Consider the following 16,143-nt stretch of genomic DNA (forward strand, 5'->3'; position numbering starts at 1 on the left):
GCATTGATGCAGTATCCTAGCCAGAGGCGCAGAGTCGAAAATTGTGGCGTTACAAACGTTGACTGAAAATGCTAAAGAGTCCGCAAACAGTTTGAATGATTATGAGAACATAGCAGTACGAGAGAAAATTGTGGCGTTACAAACAACCAACCTTTGGTCCTTTGGTTGGATGGTTAGAAGGGCATTAACACCGCAAATTCATCAGAGTTTAAATTTTAGATTTGATAATTTAGTGTCTTATTAGAAAATGGAATATTTTTCTGTGGGAGGTGACGTTTCCGTCGACAGCGAAGCGTTTACGGTGCCTTCGTCGATCTTAAGACCCATGAGATCAGTTTCTTGAACTAGGAGTAGGATGTGCGTGCATGTGTTTATGGGGTGAGTTTATATACGTATGTGTGAACATCTGCGTTTGTACTGTGTTTCGCAAAAAAAAAAATTAAGATACGATCGTAAGGCATGCTAAATAAGAGGATCGATAAATTATACAAAAAGGTGTATTTGGTTCACGGTGATAGTAAACACATATAAATCCAAGTAAACATGATCTACTGAAAGTCAACCCACATAAGAAAGCATAATGAAAACATTATTATGCCACAGAGGGCTTCAATCTCATTTCTTCTCGCATGGTAATTTTAAAAACAAGTTTAAATAGATTGTAAATTTCTTCCTTTTCTTCTTTAAAATTGGGGTTAGAGGAGTTTTTTTTTCCTTTGTTGCATTTTCTGAACCATGAGTAGTTTCACTGTGGGAAAATTTCCTACTAGGATGTTTTCCTCCACTTTTTCTTTCAACCAAAAGAGGCCCTTAAAAGAATTTCACTAAATACTTTGGTGGGTTTGATCTTTAATTTGTTTGTTTGTATGTTTATTATTTAAAGATTAGAATTCTTAGGGCATCTCGGACTGTGAGCCCCATTTGTCCCTCGTAGCATTGTGAGGAAAAATATTGGCAACAAATTTAAATATCCATGGGAACTCCCATTCATCCGCAAACATGTCCATTTGCTTATTTCTCTGTTATAAGAAGATAATATTAGTCACTAATGGAAGCTACTAAATTCTCACAAAGTTTCCCAACCTCTCTCTCGAAGGTTCCTCTTTCCCATCTTGCGGGGAACTAGTGCCTCCTTGTCCTCCGATGGCCGTTCAAGTGATTCACCTCTCATACAGCTTTGGCGATGGATGGTTGGGGGACCCAAGTGCTCTGCTTCCAGCTGGCTGGTAGGACTAGGCAAGGGTATCTATCCATGAGTGGCAAGGTAGTGGTGATGTTCCCGAGATTTAACAAGTCATCACAACTCTAACCCCACCAAAAGAGCCGTAGACATATTGTGACAAATTTGTAGGACGAACCAAAATAAAATGCCTCCAAAAGTTGTTTGCACAATGAATAGGGGTCACGTAGCGGGTAGCAAAGCAGAAACAGATGAAAGGACACAGACACCACCTAGAGGGGGTTGAATAGGCGATTTAATTTTTTTACAAGATGGGCTTTAAAATACGGAATAAAATTAGCTTTTACTTTCTCAAGCCCAGAACATATATACTATGGTTCACCTATGTGCATCAACAACTTATTTTTTGATTAAGGGAATATATTAATATCAGAAGATACCAATTACACCCAGCCTCTGCAACAACGCAATGTCCTAATAATATTACGGATGCACACAACCAAAAAAGAGAAAAATAAAACTAAGAAATAAAATTCCCGCTACAGTATCCCAGCCCTAGGCTAAGCAAGACAAGAAACTATGTGATAACAAAAAATATATAACTTCAAGCACGAAGACTATCACAAAGTAAAATGCATAAGTAAATATCTCGGGTATAGAGATAATTGAGGCACGCGGAGACGATGATTTATCCAGAAGCTCACACTCATGCGAGTGTTGATCTCCGTTGGAGAGGTGCGGTGGCTTAGTGCTCCCGGACGCTACAAGAGGCCTCACCTTAAGGTGTGGTTGCACGACACACACACCAACGCTACAAAGGCATCACCCCAAGATGCGGTAGCACACCACACACTGAATGCCACAAAGGCCTCACCTTATTCTCCGGTTACCCTTGCCACAAATGCCTAGATCATGGTTCGACTAAGTGATTTTCTTCGAGGCGAAAATCGGGCCTTGCACAAAGCTTGGTGCACACATCCACAACTTAATTGGATGCTCCCAAGAAATTGACACAAAGGCCTCAAAGTATTCTAGGGTTCCAAGAATCCAAGAGTAACAACCTTCTCACTTTCACTTCCACGAATCACCGTGGAGAACTCAAACCGATGCACCAAATGCAATGGCAAGAATACCACAAAGATGATCAAATCATTCACTCTCAAATTCAACAAAGGTACAAATCTATGTGGGAATAAGAAAGGAGGAACAAAAAGGAGAACAAAAAATGTTTCCAAGATCTAGATCTAAAGGATTCCCTCACAAAGAGAGGATTTGGATTTGTAGGAATGTAGATCTAGATCTGCTCTCTCTTATCCCTCAAATGGGGGCAGGAATCATGGGACGGATGGAGAGAAATGGAAACTTCTCAAAGTCAACAATGGAGACTAGAGATAGTTAGTGAAGTAACCAGATTTTGGTGAAGAAGGGGGCTATTTATAATCCCCCACAAAATTTGGCCATTGGGAACTTCCCAGGCCAGATTATCCGGTCCCCAAGTTTAAATATCCGGCAAAAAACTTGGGGCTATACAGAGGCTCGCGCATTGGGGCCTTGCCAAATTCCTTAGACGTTTTTAGAGGGATGGATTATTTGCAATAATCCGGCCCCGAAAAATCCAGCCTTCCAAATACCTGGAAAATCCAGCCCCCTCGAAAGTGGCAAAAACAACAAAATGAGAACAAACATAACTTGAGCATACATACTTCAATTTTGATGATCTTGAGCTCATTTCGAAGATAGAAACAAGATCTACAAGATCAAGAAGGGAACCATCATAATACATCAAGGGAGGATAATAAAAAATGACGAAAGGTATTTTACCTATCTATAAAAGGCATATCAGTAAAATCTCCAACCTCGAAAATGCAACAAGTTTTTCGTGCAAAATCCATTTCTGATGAATAGAGCTTGTCACGAGAATAAGCGCAAGCTCTAAAACATCACATGGATAAGAACCAAATAGCAACCAAGAAAGATTATGGTCTTGCCCGCAACAAGATGGAACACCTTTGTTGATTGTGCTTCCTTGATGAAGTCTTGTGGATTGTCCCCCATAATCCACTATGGGAGAGCTTCATTTTCAGCGCATCTTCACATATGGATGTCAAGCTTCAAGCATGTGATCTCTTCAAGGTGGCTCATTTTGAACTTGTGCCATATTTCTACTTTTTCACCTTGTTGATGTCTTGAAGATACACATGAGATCTTCTTTTTCAAGACATATTTGTCACTTGATATATATTCTTAATTTTGTTTTTATTGCAAACTTGAAGCCAACATATGGTTCAACCATTGCCTTTACAAATATAATTTGATGCAAAAATTAGTCTATATGAATTGTCATTAATTGCCAAAACATACATGAGGGCACCATGCACTTTCAACAGAGCCATCCGCCCAGTGGTGGAATCCATATTGGCATATAATTGTGTCGTGGTGGGTGGTAATCAAGAGTGTGCATGGTATTGTAGTGGTAGACCACAAATTACTATGGTGTGCATTCTACTTGACGTGTCACTACTAGGAATGAGGGCCCCACATGACTGAAATTAGCGGCACCTCTTTCGTGTCTGCGTCTTCTACATTTTGTTCACCATCGATCATAATGATCTACATGATTGTGTGCACCAAGCACTTCGTCGTTGTAAACGTTATGATGCCCTCCTTCCCCATTTTCAGCTGATGTCGCAGCCCCATTGACCTCTGCATTATCACCTTCATCGCTCATCCAGTGAGTGTGGCTGTCCATGAAACCACTCATGAGCAGGTGCGCTCGTAATTTGCCTGAGATAGGGTCGAGAAATTTTCCTAGTTTGCATCTTCAACAGGGACACAATATCTCAGTGCGATTATTTTGATACATCTCGTTCATCGCGTGTTTCATATATCTCGTCACGTAGCTTTTCCTCATCTTGATGACCATTGTCGTCTGCACGCCAAATGAAGATTAGATTAGAACCATCGATCGGTTTTCACGGAAAATTTCGGTATGACCTTGCTACAAAATAGAACCTACAAGGAGCGCTAGAAAATTTACCGAAACATAAACTTAACTAATCAACATTTCGGAAAAACACTGGCAACTCTTTTTATTACACTTCATCACATATAAGTGCAATCGGATTAGACAACTTCAAAGTTTCATACATATAGCCAATTTCCTCCTCAAATTGTTCGTTAATCACCTATTAGGTTGATCAATATGTAGACGAGGTCGAAGATCACCAAGAAGTCTAGATCTAGATATTCGAGGGGTCCATGCGGGATAGATCTAGATCTAGATCTACAAAGAGGGTGTGTGGTGCATGTAGTAGGGTTAGAATTGCTAAAATATATCAAATATTATTGGTTAAACCGGCTAAATTGGGGTTACGAGAGGGGGGAAATGAGCTGGGAAGTGAGAAGGCTCGGGTTTGAATTGGGGAGGAGTGAGAAGTGGGAGAGGGGAAGTGGCCGGTGGCTGTAAAATATCCCTAGGTTACCGCTGGCGCACCAGAATGCCCATGCGCCGGCGTTAACATGGGCCGAACGATTGTATTATCCCGGGCCAGGCCTAGGAAATACTGTTGGCGCACCTTCATTCAGTGCGCCATTTGTAACGTGTTACCGTTGGCGCATCTATCTGCCGGTGTGCTGGGGGTATTTCTTTGGCCTACCCGGAGCGTTCCAGCCTTTTCCATCAGCGGACGGGGAGGAATGTGCACCGGTGGTAAACGGCTATGGCCAGCGAGACTTCCAGGACGTGCACCGGCGTCAACTACCACTAGTGTGCACCATTCTTGGTGCACCGTTGGTAAGCCAGAGCCTATACGTAATTCCTACTAGTGTGTTCAATGGGTTTGATGATCCACAAGTATAGGGAGTGTATCGTAGTACTTTTGATAAATAAGAGTGTCGAACCCAACAAGGAGCAGAAGGTATTGACGAACACTTTTGATCAAGGATTCACTGTAAAGACTAACAAACAAGTTTGCAGGGGTATTTGGTATTACAGATAAATAAAATACAAGTAAATAAAATGCAGTAATACGGAAAACCAAATATGATCCCGGGTGCATATGCACCCGATATGTATAAAACATATTTCCAAAATGTAAAAAAATTAGTTACAAAAATTAGCATGTAGAGGGACATGGTCTATGTCTGCACGTAAAGTTTCACATAAAACCAACAATTTTTGTACCCTGTGTAAAAAAGACAAATAATGTCTCAAAAAATAGACTATTTTAACACCTAAGATTTGTCTTTTTTGCACAAGGCACGAAGCATGTCAAGGTATACACCAGGAATTTTTATTTGTATTTTTCTAACATTTTTAAATATATTTAATATGCATTTTAAATAAAGGGTGCATATGCACTCGGGTGTAGAAACACCCAGTCCGCAGTAATAATAATTGCAAAGAGTGACTCAATCCTTTTTAGAGCAAAGGACAAGCCAGTTCTTTAACTTATGATAACCAAACGTACGTGAGGATACACGGGAATTTCTTCAAGTGCTTTCGCTTCACATAGCTGAATAATCTTTAATGATTTGATAAGTGTTGTGTGGGTGAATCTATGCTAATGCACTACCCCATACTTGGATTATACTTGTGATTATACTTCTTGCAAGCATCCGCAACTACAAGAAAATAATTAAGATAAATCTAACCACAACCTTAAACTTTGAGGTCCAACACTCCTTCGTGCACTTGTTTCCTAACGGGGGATTGGGTTTCTGTCGCTCCAACAACCCCACAATTAGTAGCCAAATACAAGATGCATTCTCCTAGACCCATAAAGGTGAAGTATCATGTAGTCGACGTTCACATGGCACCACTAGAAGAATAACACCACAACTTAAATATCAAATCATTGCATATTAGTCAACATAGTTCCAGTACTAACAACATGATTTCTCCCATGTCCTCAAGAACTAAACGAACTACTCACGATACATCATATGGATCATGGTCAGAGGTGATATAATGATGAACAACAATCTGGACATAATCCTTAATTCAATGGCTCCACCCAATAGCATCAACTACAAGAGGTAATCAACACGGAGAATGTTTCCCATATGAACTAGACAAGTATCAAACCCAAATTGCTGCAGCACCACGGAGTGGAGACGGCGGTGATGATGGTGCTGGTGGTGGAGATGATGATGATGATCCCGATGAATTCCATATCGATGACGGTGATGATGGCGACGATCTCCCCTCTCTGGGAAGGAATTTCCCCGGCAGATTTCTGCCTGCCGGAGAGCTTTTCTCTCTCTGTGGTTTTCCGCCCCGTAGCGGCGGTGGAATATTTCTTTGGTCGCTACCCCGATGTTAGGGTTCTCGGGGGGATGAAATACGCAAGGGGCCGATGTCAGAAGTGGGCCAGGGCGCCCAGACCATGCCTACGCGCGGCCAGGGTGTGGCCCGCGCCTAGGGGTGGCCTGGTTCCCCTAGCCCTCTCAGCCTCCCCTTCTGACTTCCTCCGTCATCTGGCGAAATAGGATTTTCCGTATATTTTCTAGGAATTGTTGCTCTTCATAAATATGGTGTCTTGACGGTTCTTTTTCCAGCAGAATCTTGGCTCCGGCAGTTAATTCTCCAATAATCATCAAACATGCAAAAATAGGTGGAATAACATAAATATCATCTCTAAATATGTAATATATCAATGAATAATAGTAAATTATGATATAGAAGAGTGGTGCAAATTGGACGTATCAACTCCCCCCAAGCTTAGACTTCGTTTGTCCCCAAGCAAAACTGAACTTAGTAAACCAAACCACGGGTTTATGGAGTGAAGTGTCGATAAACAAAATACGGACAAGAAGCATCATACTTATCAATACACAAGTCATTATAGACATCAACTTCTTCTTATATAATTCAACTTGCAATGAGTAAGGAGTCACTAAATATAAGTGCATAGAAGAAATCATAATTGGTGATGGCAAACTTTCGTTCTTGGTCAGAGAACAATTAACAAATTGTACTTATCTTTCGAACATAGTCTTTATATTAGAGCTTATTGCAGAAACCACATGCTCAATCATTACAATCTCTTTTCAATCGTAGATAGCTTTCAGAGTTATATTCATTCTGATAAATGCATTGTGCTAAACAAGAAAGAATAAAAGAGAGAATTGAATGGATCAACACACATAAATGGTTGGATCACAACAACTCAAATTCTTTCTTGAGGTAAAGGGAAATAGGTTTACTAACTCAACATAAAAGTAAAAGAAAATCCTGCGCAGAGGGAGCAAAATTACTCATGTGCTAGAGCCTTTTGTTTTAAATGCAATAGGAGTGTTGAAAATGTATATTTTGAGAGGTATGCATGTCTATGTCAACGAATGGCATTGAACAATCTATCATCTTTTCATATAGTGCGGTGACCCAGCATACCACTGCATGGTGTAGTACGCAAGTCGTTGACATAACACAAGTGAAACACCGTTCCACTCATATTACATCCCTCAGAGTGGTACAACAGAAACATATGTGAGTCCAAGGTATGTCTACAGAAGGATACACGAACTGCTTACGTAAGATCAACATAGCCTCCTAATTTACAGTGAGGTCAAACTTCAAATAAAGCTCCAAAAGAACAGCTCGTAGTCTATCTTGTTGCTAACTCTAGCTCTAGAGATACTTGGCTTGCTATAGAACTCTAGCTACTTAGGTGCTAGGATTAGGGAAATGGTACCCTTCTAATACTAGTCTAAGTTTCCACTCTAACTGATGCAGAAGTTGACTCCATTGACTTCATTGATTGAGTTCTCCATCTTCAAGCAGTTGACTATTTTGTCTTCGAGTTCCACGGTAGTTTCTCCTTCGGTGACTTTGATCTAAGAAGGGTTTCAAATGGGAGGGAATGAGTACGAGCATACTCAGCAAGTTCATTATAGAAATAGGTGTATCATGCACTAGCTACATCCACAGACCCGAAAGTCATAGGCGAATGCAAGTTTTCATAAACATTTCTTCAAAAGTTTATTTTATTCTGAAAACGATGCCCGTCGGTCTTCGCAGGTTGACCAGAACTTCATGGAGTTCCTTTCCTGCCTCGTTTGTAGTTCCCTTCCCGGAACAGGGAGTGACAGCCACAATTCGATACACTCTACAAAGGCATGTTACTTTTCCCATAAGAGAACTTATCCTTGTTGCCAACCGGACGGCCTATTCACGTCCACACTTCCTGTAGGATAACGTTGCATAGAAAACAAAAATTTTCCTACCGCGAACACGCAATCCAAGCCAAGATGCAATCTAGAAGACGGTAGCAACGAGGGGGTATCGAGTCTCACCCTTGAAGAGATTCCAAAGCCTACAAGATGAGGCTCTTGTTGCTGCGGTAGACGTTCACTTGCCGCTTGCAAAAGCGCGTAGAAGATCTTGATCACGATCGGTTCCGGCGCCACGAACGGGCAGCACCTCCGTACTCGGTCACACGTTCGGTTGTTGATGAAGACGACGTCCACCTCCCCGTTCCGGCGGGCAGCGGAAGTAGTAGCTCCTCTTGAATCCGACGAGCACGACGGCGTGGTGTCGGTGGCGGTGTAGAAGTCCGGCGGAGCTTCGCTAAGCAAACCGGGCAATATGAAGTGGAGGAGCAAAGCTAGGGTTTGGGAGGGGGTGGCCGGCCACTCAAGGGGCGGCCAAGCTATAGTCTTAGGGGTGGCCGGCCCCTCCCTTGGCCCCTCATTATATAGGTGGATCCCAAGTGTTGGTGTCCAAGTCTTCGAATAAGACCCGAAACCAAAACCTTCCATAGGAGGGGGCAAACCTAGCCCAACTAGGACTCCCACCCAAAGGTGGGATTCCCACCTCCCATGTGGGGGGTGGCCGGCCCCCTATGGTGGAGTCCACTTGGGACTCCACCCCCACTAGGACTGGCCGGCCATGGAGGTGGAGTCCCTTGTGGATTCCACCTTCCTTGGTGGTTTCTTCCGGACTTTTCTAGAACCTTCTAGAACCTTCCATAGAACCTTCCGCGACATTTTATTCACATAAAATGACATCCTATATATGAATCTTATTCTCCGGACCATTCCGAACTCCTCGTGATGTCCGGGATCACATCCGGGACTCCGAACAAATATTCCAACTTCATTCCATATTCAAGAACTACCATTTCAACATCCAACTTTAAGTGTGTCACCCTACGGTTCGAGAACTATGCGGACATGGTTGAGTACTCACTCCGACCAATAACCAATAGCGGGATCCGGAGATCCATAATGGCTCCCACATATTCAACGATGACTTTAGTGATCGAATGAACCATTCACAAACATTACCAATTCCCTTTGTCTCGCGATATTTTACTTGTCCGAGGTTTGATCTTCGGTATCACTCTATACCTTGTTCAACCTCGTCTCACGACAAGTACTCTTTACTCGTACCGTGGTATGTGGTCTCTTATGAACTCATTCATATGCTTGCAAGACATTAGACGACATTCCACCGAGAGGGCCCAGAGTATATCTATCCAGTCATCGGGATGGACAAATCCCACTCGTTGATCCATATGCCTCAACTCATACTTTCCGGATACTTAATCCCACCTTTATAACCACCCATTTACGCAAGTGGTGTTTGGTGTAATCAAAGTACCTTTCCGGTATAAGTGATTTACATGATCTCATGGTCATAAGGACTAGGTAACTATGTATTGAAAGCTTATAGCAAATAACTTAATGACGAGATCTTATGCTACGCTTAATTGGGTGTGTCCATTACATCATTCATATAATGATATAACCTTGTTATTAATAACATCCAATGTTCATGATTATGAAACTAATCATCCATTAATCAACAAGCTAGTTTAAGAGGCATACTAGGGACTTCTTGTTGTCTACATATCACACATGTACTAATGTTTCGGTTAATACAATTATAGCATGACATATAAACATTTATCATAAACATAGAGATATAAATAATAACTACTTTTATTATTGCCTCTAGGGCATATCTCCTTCGATCTCCCACTTGCACTAGAGTCAATAATCTAGATTACATTGTAATATACCTAACACCCATGGCATTCGGTGTTGGTCATGCTTTGCCCTAGGGAGAGCTTTAGTCAACGGATCTGCTACATTCGGATCGAGTGTGTACTTTGCAAATCTTTACTTCTCCATCTTCGATGTACTCGCGAATCGAGTGGTAACGCAGCTTGATATGCTTCAGCCTCTTGTGTGACCTTGGCTCTTGTGCATTGGCGATGGCACCCATGTTATCACAGTAAATGATTAATGGGTCCAATGCACTAGGAACCACACCGAGCTCTACAATGAACCTCTTCATCCATACCGCTTCTGATGAAGCCTCTGAAGCCGCTATGTACTCGATTCCGTTGAAGACTTCGCCACCGTGCACTCGCTTCGAGCTTGCCCAGCTACTGCAGAGCACCATTCAATATAAACACGTACCCGGATTGTGACTTAGAGTCATCGGGATCGGTGTTCCAACTTGCATCGGTGTAACCATTTACAACGAGCTCTTGGTCACCTCCATAACAAAGAAACATATCCTTAGTTCTTTTCAAGTACTTCAGGATATTCTTGACCGCTGTCCAGATGTTCCATTCCCGGATCACTTTGATATCTCGCTAGTCAAACTAACAGCATGTGCTATATCCGGTCTAGTACATAGCATGGCATACATGATAGATCCTACTCGCCGAGGCATAGGGGATATTACTCATCCTTTCTCTTTCATCCGCCGTAGCCGGTCCTTGAGTCTTACTCAAGACCTTGCTCGGTAACATAGGTAAGAATCCTTTCTTACTTTCGTCCATTCTAAATTTCTTTAGAATCTTGTCCAGATATGTACTCTGCGATAGCCCTATTAGGCGTCTTGATCTATCTCTATAAATCTTGATGCCTAATATATACGATGCTTCACCAAGGTCTTTCATTGAAAAACTATTATTCAAATAACCTTTTACACTGCTTAATAGTTCTATATCATTCCCAATTAATAATATGTCATCTACATATAATATCAGGAATGCTACAGAGCTCCCACTCACTTTCTTGTAAATACAGGCCTCTCCATGACACTGTATAAACCCAAAGTCTTTGATCACCTTATCAAAGCGTCGGTTCCAACTTCTTGATGCTTGCTTCGGTCCATAGATTGAACGCTGAAGTTTGCATACTTTGTCGACATTTTTAGGATCGACAAAACCTTTGGGTTGTACCATATACAACTCTTCCTCAATGTCTCCATTAAGGAACGCCGTTTTGACATCCATCTGCCAAATCTCATAATCGAAAAATGCAGCTATTGCTAACAAAATCCTCACAGATTTTAGCTTCGCTACAGGTGAGAAAGTCTCATCGTAGTCAACTCCTTGAATTTGTCGGAAACCCTTTGCGACAAGTCGAGCTTTATAGACAGTAATATTACCATCGAGCATCTGTTTTTCTCTTGAAGATCCATTTATTCTCGACAGACCTTTCGGCTATCGGGTAAGTCTACCAAAGTCCATACTTTGTTATCATACATGGATCCCATTTCGGATTTCATGGCTTCTTGCCATTTGTTGGAATCTGGGCTCATCATTGCTTCTTCATACGTCGCAGGGTCCTCATCATTGTTATCCACAATCATGACATTTAGACAAGGATCATACCAATCAGGAGTGGCACGTTCCCTTGTCGATCTGCGAGGTTCGATAGTTTCCTCGTTCGAAGTTTCATGATCATTATCATTAGCTTCCTCTGTTGCCGGTGTAGGCGGTACAGTACAACTTTGGTACTGCGCTACTCTGATCAACGAGTATAGATTCATTAATCTCATCGAGTTCTACTTTTCTTCCATTCACTTCTTTAGTGAGAAATTCTTTCTCAAGAAAGGTTCCGTTCTTTGCAACAAATATTTTGCCTTCGGATTTGTGATAGAAAGTATACCCTATAGTTTCCTTAGGGTATCCTATGAAGACGCATTTCTCCGCTTTGGGTTCTAGCTTGTCCGGTTGTAACTTCTTTACATAGGCTTCGCAACCCCAAACTTTCAGGAACGACAGCTTAGGTTTCTTATTAAACCATAATTCATACGGTGTCGTTTCTACGGATTTTGATGGTGCTCTATTTAAAGTGAATGCGGCTGTCTCTAATGCATAACTCCAAAAAGATAATGGCAAATCAGTAAGAGACATCATAGAACGAACCATATCTAAGAGAGTTCGATTACGACGTTCGGATACACCGTTTCGTTGTGGTGTTCCCGGCGGTGTCAATTGTGAAAGTATTCCGCATTTCTTTAAATGCATGCCAAACTCATAACTCAGATATTCACCTCCACGATCAGATCGTAGAAATTTTATCTTCTTGTTACGTTGATTTTCTACTTCACTTTGAAATTCCTTAAACTTCTCGAAAGTTTCGGATTTATGTTTCATGAAATAGATATACCCATATCTACTCGGATCATCCGTGAAGGTTAGAACATAACGATAACCACCGCGCGATGCTACACTCATTGGTCCGCACACATCGGTATGTATGATTTCCAATAAGTCGAGTAGCTCGCTCCATCATACCGTAAAATGGAGTCTTAGTCATTTTTCCCATTAGACATGCTTCGCATCTATCAAGTGACTCAAAGTCAAGTGCTTCAAGTAATCCATCAGTATGGAGTTTCTTCATGCGCTTCACTCCAATATGACCAAGACGACATTGCCACATATAAGTAGAATTATCATTCAATTTAATTCGCTTAGCATTAATGTTATGTATATGCGTATCACTACTATCGAGATCTAACGAAATAAGCCATTCTTTTGTGGTGCTTGACCATAAAAGATATTATTCATAAAAATAGAACAACCATTATTCTCAGACTTGAATGAATAACCGTCTTGCATTAAACAAGATCCAGATATAATGTTCATGCTCAACGCGGGTACAAAATAACAATTATTTAGGCTTAAAACTAATCCCGAAGGTAGATGTAGAGGAAGTGTGCCGACAGCGATCACATCGACTTTGGATCCATTTCCAACGCGCATTGTCACTTCATCTTTCAAGTAGTCTTCGTTTATTCTTTAGTTCCTGTTTCGAGTTACAAATATGAGCAACCGAACCAAGTATCAAATACCCGGTACTAGAACGAGAACCAGTGAGATAAACATCTATAACATGTATATCGGATATACCTTCTTTCTTCTTCTTGACAAGGCCGCTCTTCGGATCAGCCGGATACTTGGAGCAATTACGCTTCAGTGTCCCTTCTCCTTGCGGTAATAGCACTCAAGCATCGGGCTTAGGGCCGTTCTTAGGTTTCATAGGAGGCGTGGCAGCTTTCTTGCCACCCTTCTTGAATTTTCCTTAGACTTGCCCTGTTTCTTGAAACTAGTGGTCTTGTTGACCATCAACACTTGGTGCTCTTTCTTGATCTCAATCTCAGCAGCTTTTAGCATGCCAAAGAGTTCAGGTAACTCCTTGTTCATGTTCTGCATATTGTAGTTCATCACAAAGTTCTTGTAACTTGGTGGCGGTGATTGAAGGACACGATTAATCCCCAGTCTGTTAGGAATCACTATTCCCAAGTCACTGAGTTTCTTCGCATGCCCGGTCATGGCGAGCATGTGCTCACTAATGGAGCTGCCTTCTTCCATCATACAGCTGAAGAAATGTTTCGATGCTTCATAGCATTCCACGGCCGCATGAGTCTCGAAAATAGTCTTTAACTCTTTCATCAACTCATGAGGATCGTGGTGCTCAAAACGTTTTTGAAGATCGGATTCCAGATCGCACAGGATGGCACACCGAACTTGAGAGTACCGAGTTTTCCGAGTCTCGTAAACAGCTTTTACTTCATCGGTTTCGGTTTCGCAGGAGGGTCACCTAGCGGTGCATCAAGCACATATTGCGGATTTCCGCCGCAGAGGAAGATCCTCACATGACGGAACCGATCGGTGAAGTTGCTACCGTTGCTCTTAAGCTTTTCTTTCTCTAGGAACTGGTTAAAATTGATTGGGGACGCCATCTCTACAACATATATTTGCAATAGTTTAGACTAAGTTTATGACAAATTGAGTTCAAATTTTAATTCAATATAATTAAAAATCTAGGTGAACTCCCACTCAAAACAATATCCCTCGCATTGTCTTAGTGATCACACGAACCAAATCCACCACACCATAGTCCGATCATCACGAGACAAGGTGTAATTTCAATGGCGAACACTCAAAGTGTTCATCATATCAATCATATGATTCATGCTCTACCTTTCGGTATCACGTGTTCCGAGACCATGTCCGTACATGCTAGGCTCGTCAAGGCCACCTTAGTATCCGCATGTGCAAACCGGCTTGCACCCGTTGTATGCACTTGTTGATTCTATCACACCCGATCATCACGAGATGCTTCGAAACGACAAGTCTTGGCAACGGTGCTACTAAGGATGAACACTTTATTATCTTGAGATTTTAGTGAGGGATCATCTTATAATGCTACCGTCGCGATCTAAGCAAAATAAGATGCATAAAAGGATTAACATCACATGCAGTTCATATGTGATATGATATGGCCCTTTTGTCTTTGCGCCTTTGATCTTCATCTCCAAAGCACGGACATGATCTCCATCATCTTCGGGCATGATCTCCATCATCGTCGGCGAAGCACCAAGGTCAATGGCGCCGTCTTCATGATTGTCCTCCATGTAGCAACTATTACAACTACTTTGAAATACTACTCAACATGAAATTTAAAGACAACCATAAGGCTCCTGCCGGTTGCCACAATACAATAATGATCATCTCATACATATTCATCATCACATTATGGCCATATCACATCACCAAACCCTGCAAAAACAAGTTAGACGCTCTCTAATTTGGTTTGCATATTTTACGTGGTTTAGGGTTTTCGATATAGATCTAATCTACCTACGAACATGAACCACAACGTTGATACTAATGTTGTCAATAGAAGAGTAAATTGAATCTTTACTATAGTAGGAGAGACAGACACTCGCAAAGCCTCTTATGCAATACAAGTTGCATGTCGAACGAGGAACAAGTCTCATGAACGCGGTCATGTAAAGTTAGTCCGAGCCGCTTCATCCCACTATGCCATAAAGATGCAAAGTACTCAACTAAAGATAACAAGAGCATCAACGCCCACAAACCATTGTGTTCTACTCGTGCAACCATCTATGCATAGACACGGCTCCGATACCACCGTAGGATAACGTTGCATAGAAAACAAAAATTTTCCTACCGCGAACACGCAATCCAAGCCAAGATGCAATCTAGAAGACGGTAGCAACGAGGGGGTATCGAGTCTCACCCTTGAAGAGATTCCAAAGCCTACAAGATGAGGCTCTTGTTGCTGCGGTAGACGTTCACTTGCCGCTTGCAAAAGCGCGTAGAAGATCTTGATCACGATCGGTTCCGGCGCCACGAACGGGCAGCACCTCCGTACTCGGTCACACGTTCGGTTGTTGATGAAGACGACGTCCACCTCCCCGTTCCAGCGGGCAGCGGAAGTAGTAGCTCCTCTTGAATCCGACAAGCACGACGGCGTGGTGTCGGTGGCGGTGTAGAAGTCCGGCGGAGCTTCGCTAAGCAAACCGGGCAATATGAAGTGGAGGAGCAAAGCTAGGGTTTGGGAGGGGGTGGCCGGCCACTCAAGGGGGCGGCCAAGCTATAGTCTTAGGGGTGGCCGGCCCCTCCCTTGGCCCCTCATTATATAGGTGGATCCCAAGTGTTGGTGTCCAAGTCTTCGAATAAGACCCGAAACCAAAACCTTCCATAGGAGGGGGCAAACCTAGCCCAACTAGGACTCCCACCCAAAGGTGGGATTCCCACCTCCCATGTGGGGGGTGGCCGGCCCCCTATGGTGGAGTCCACTTGGGACTCCACCCCCACTAGGACTGGCCGGCCATGGAGGTGGAGTCCCTTGTGGATTCCACCTTCCTTGGTGGTTTCTTCCGGACTTTTCTAGAACCTTCT

The sequence above is a fragment of the Lolium rigidum genome, chromosome 3 (genome assembly GCF_022539505.1).
Source record: "Lolium rigidum isolate FL_2022 chromosome 3, APGP_CSIRO_Lrig_0.1, whole genome shotgun sequence".
In the NCBI taxonomy this organism is placed as follows: domain Eukaryota; kingdom Viridiplantae; phylum Streptophyta; class Magnoliopsida; order Poales; family Poaceae; genus Lolium; species Lolium rigidum.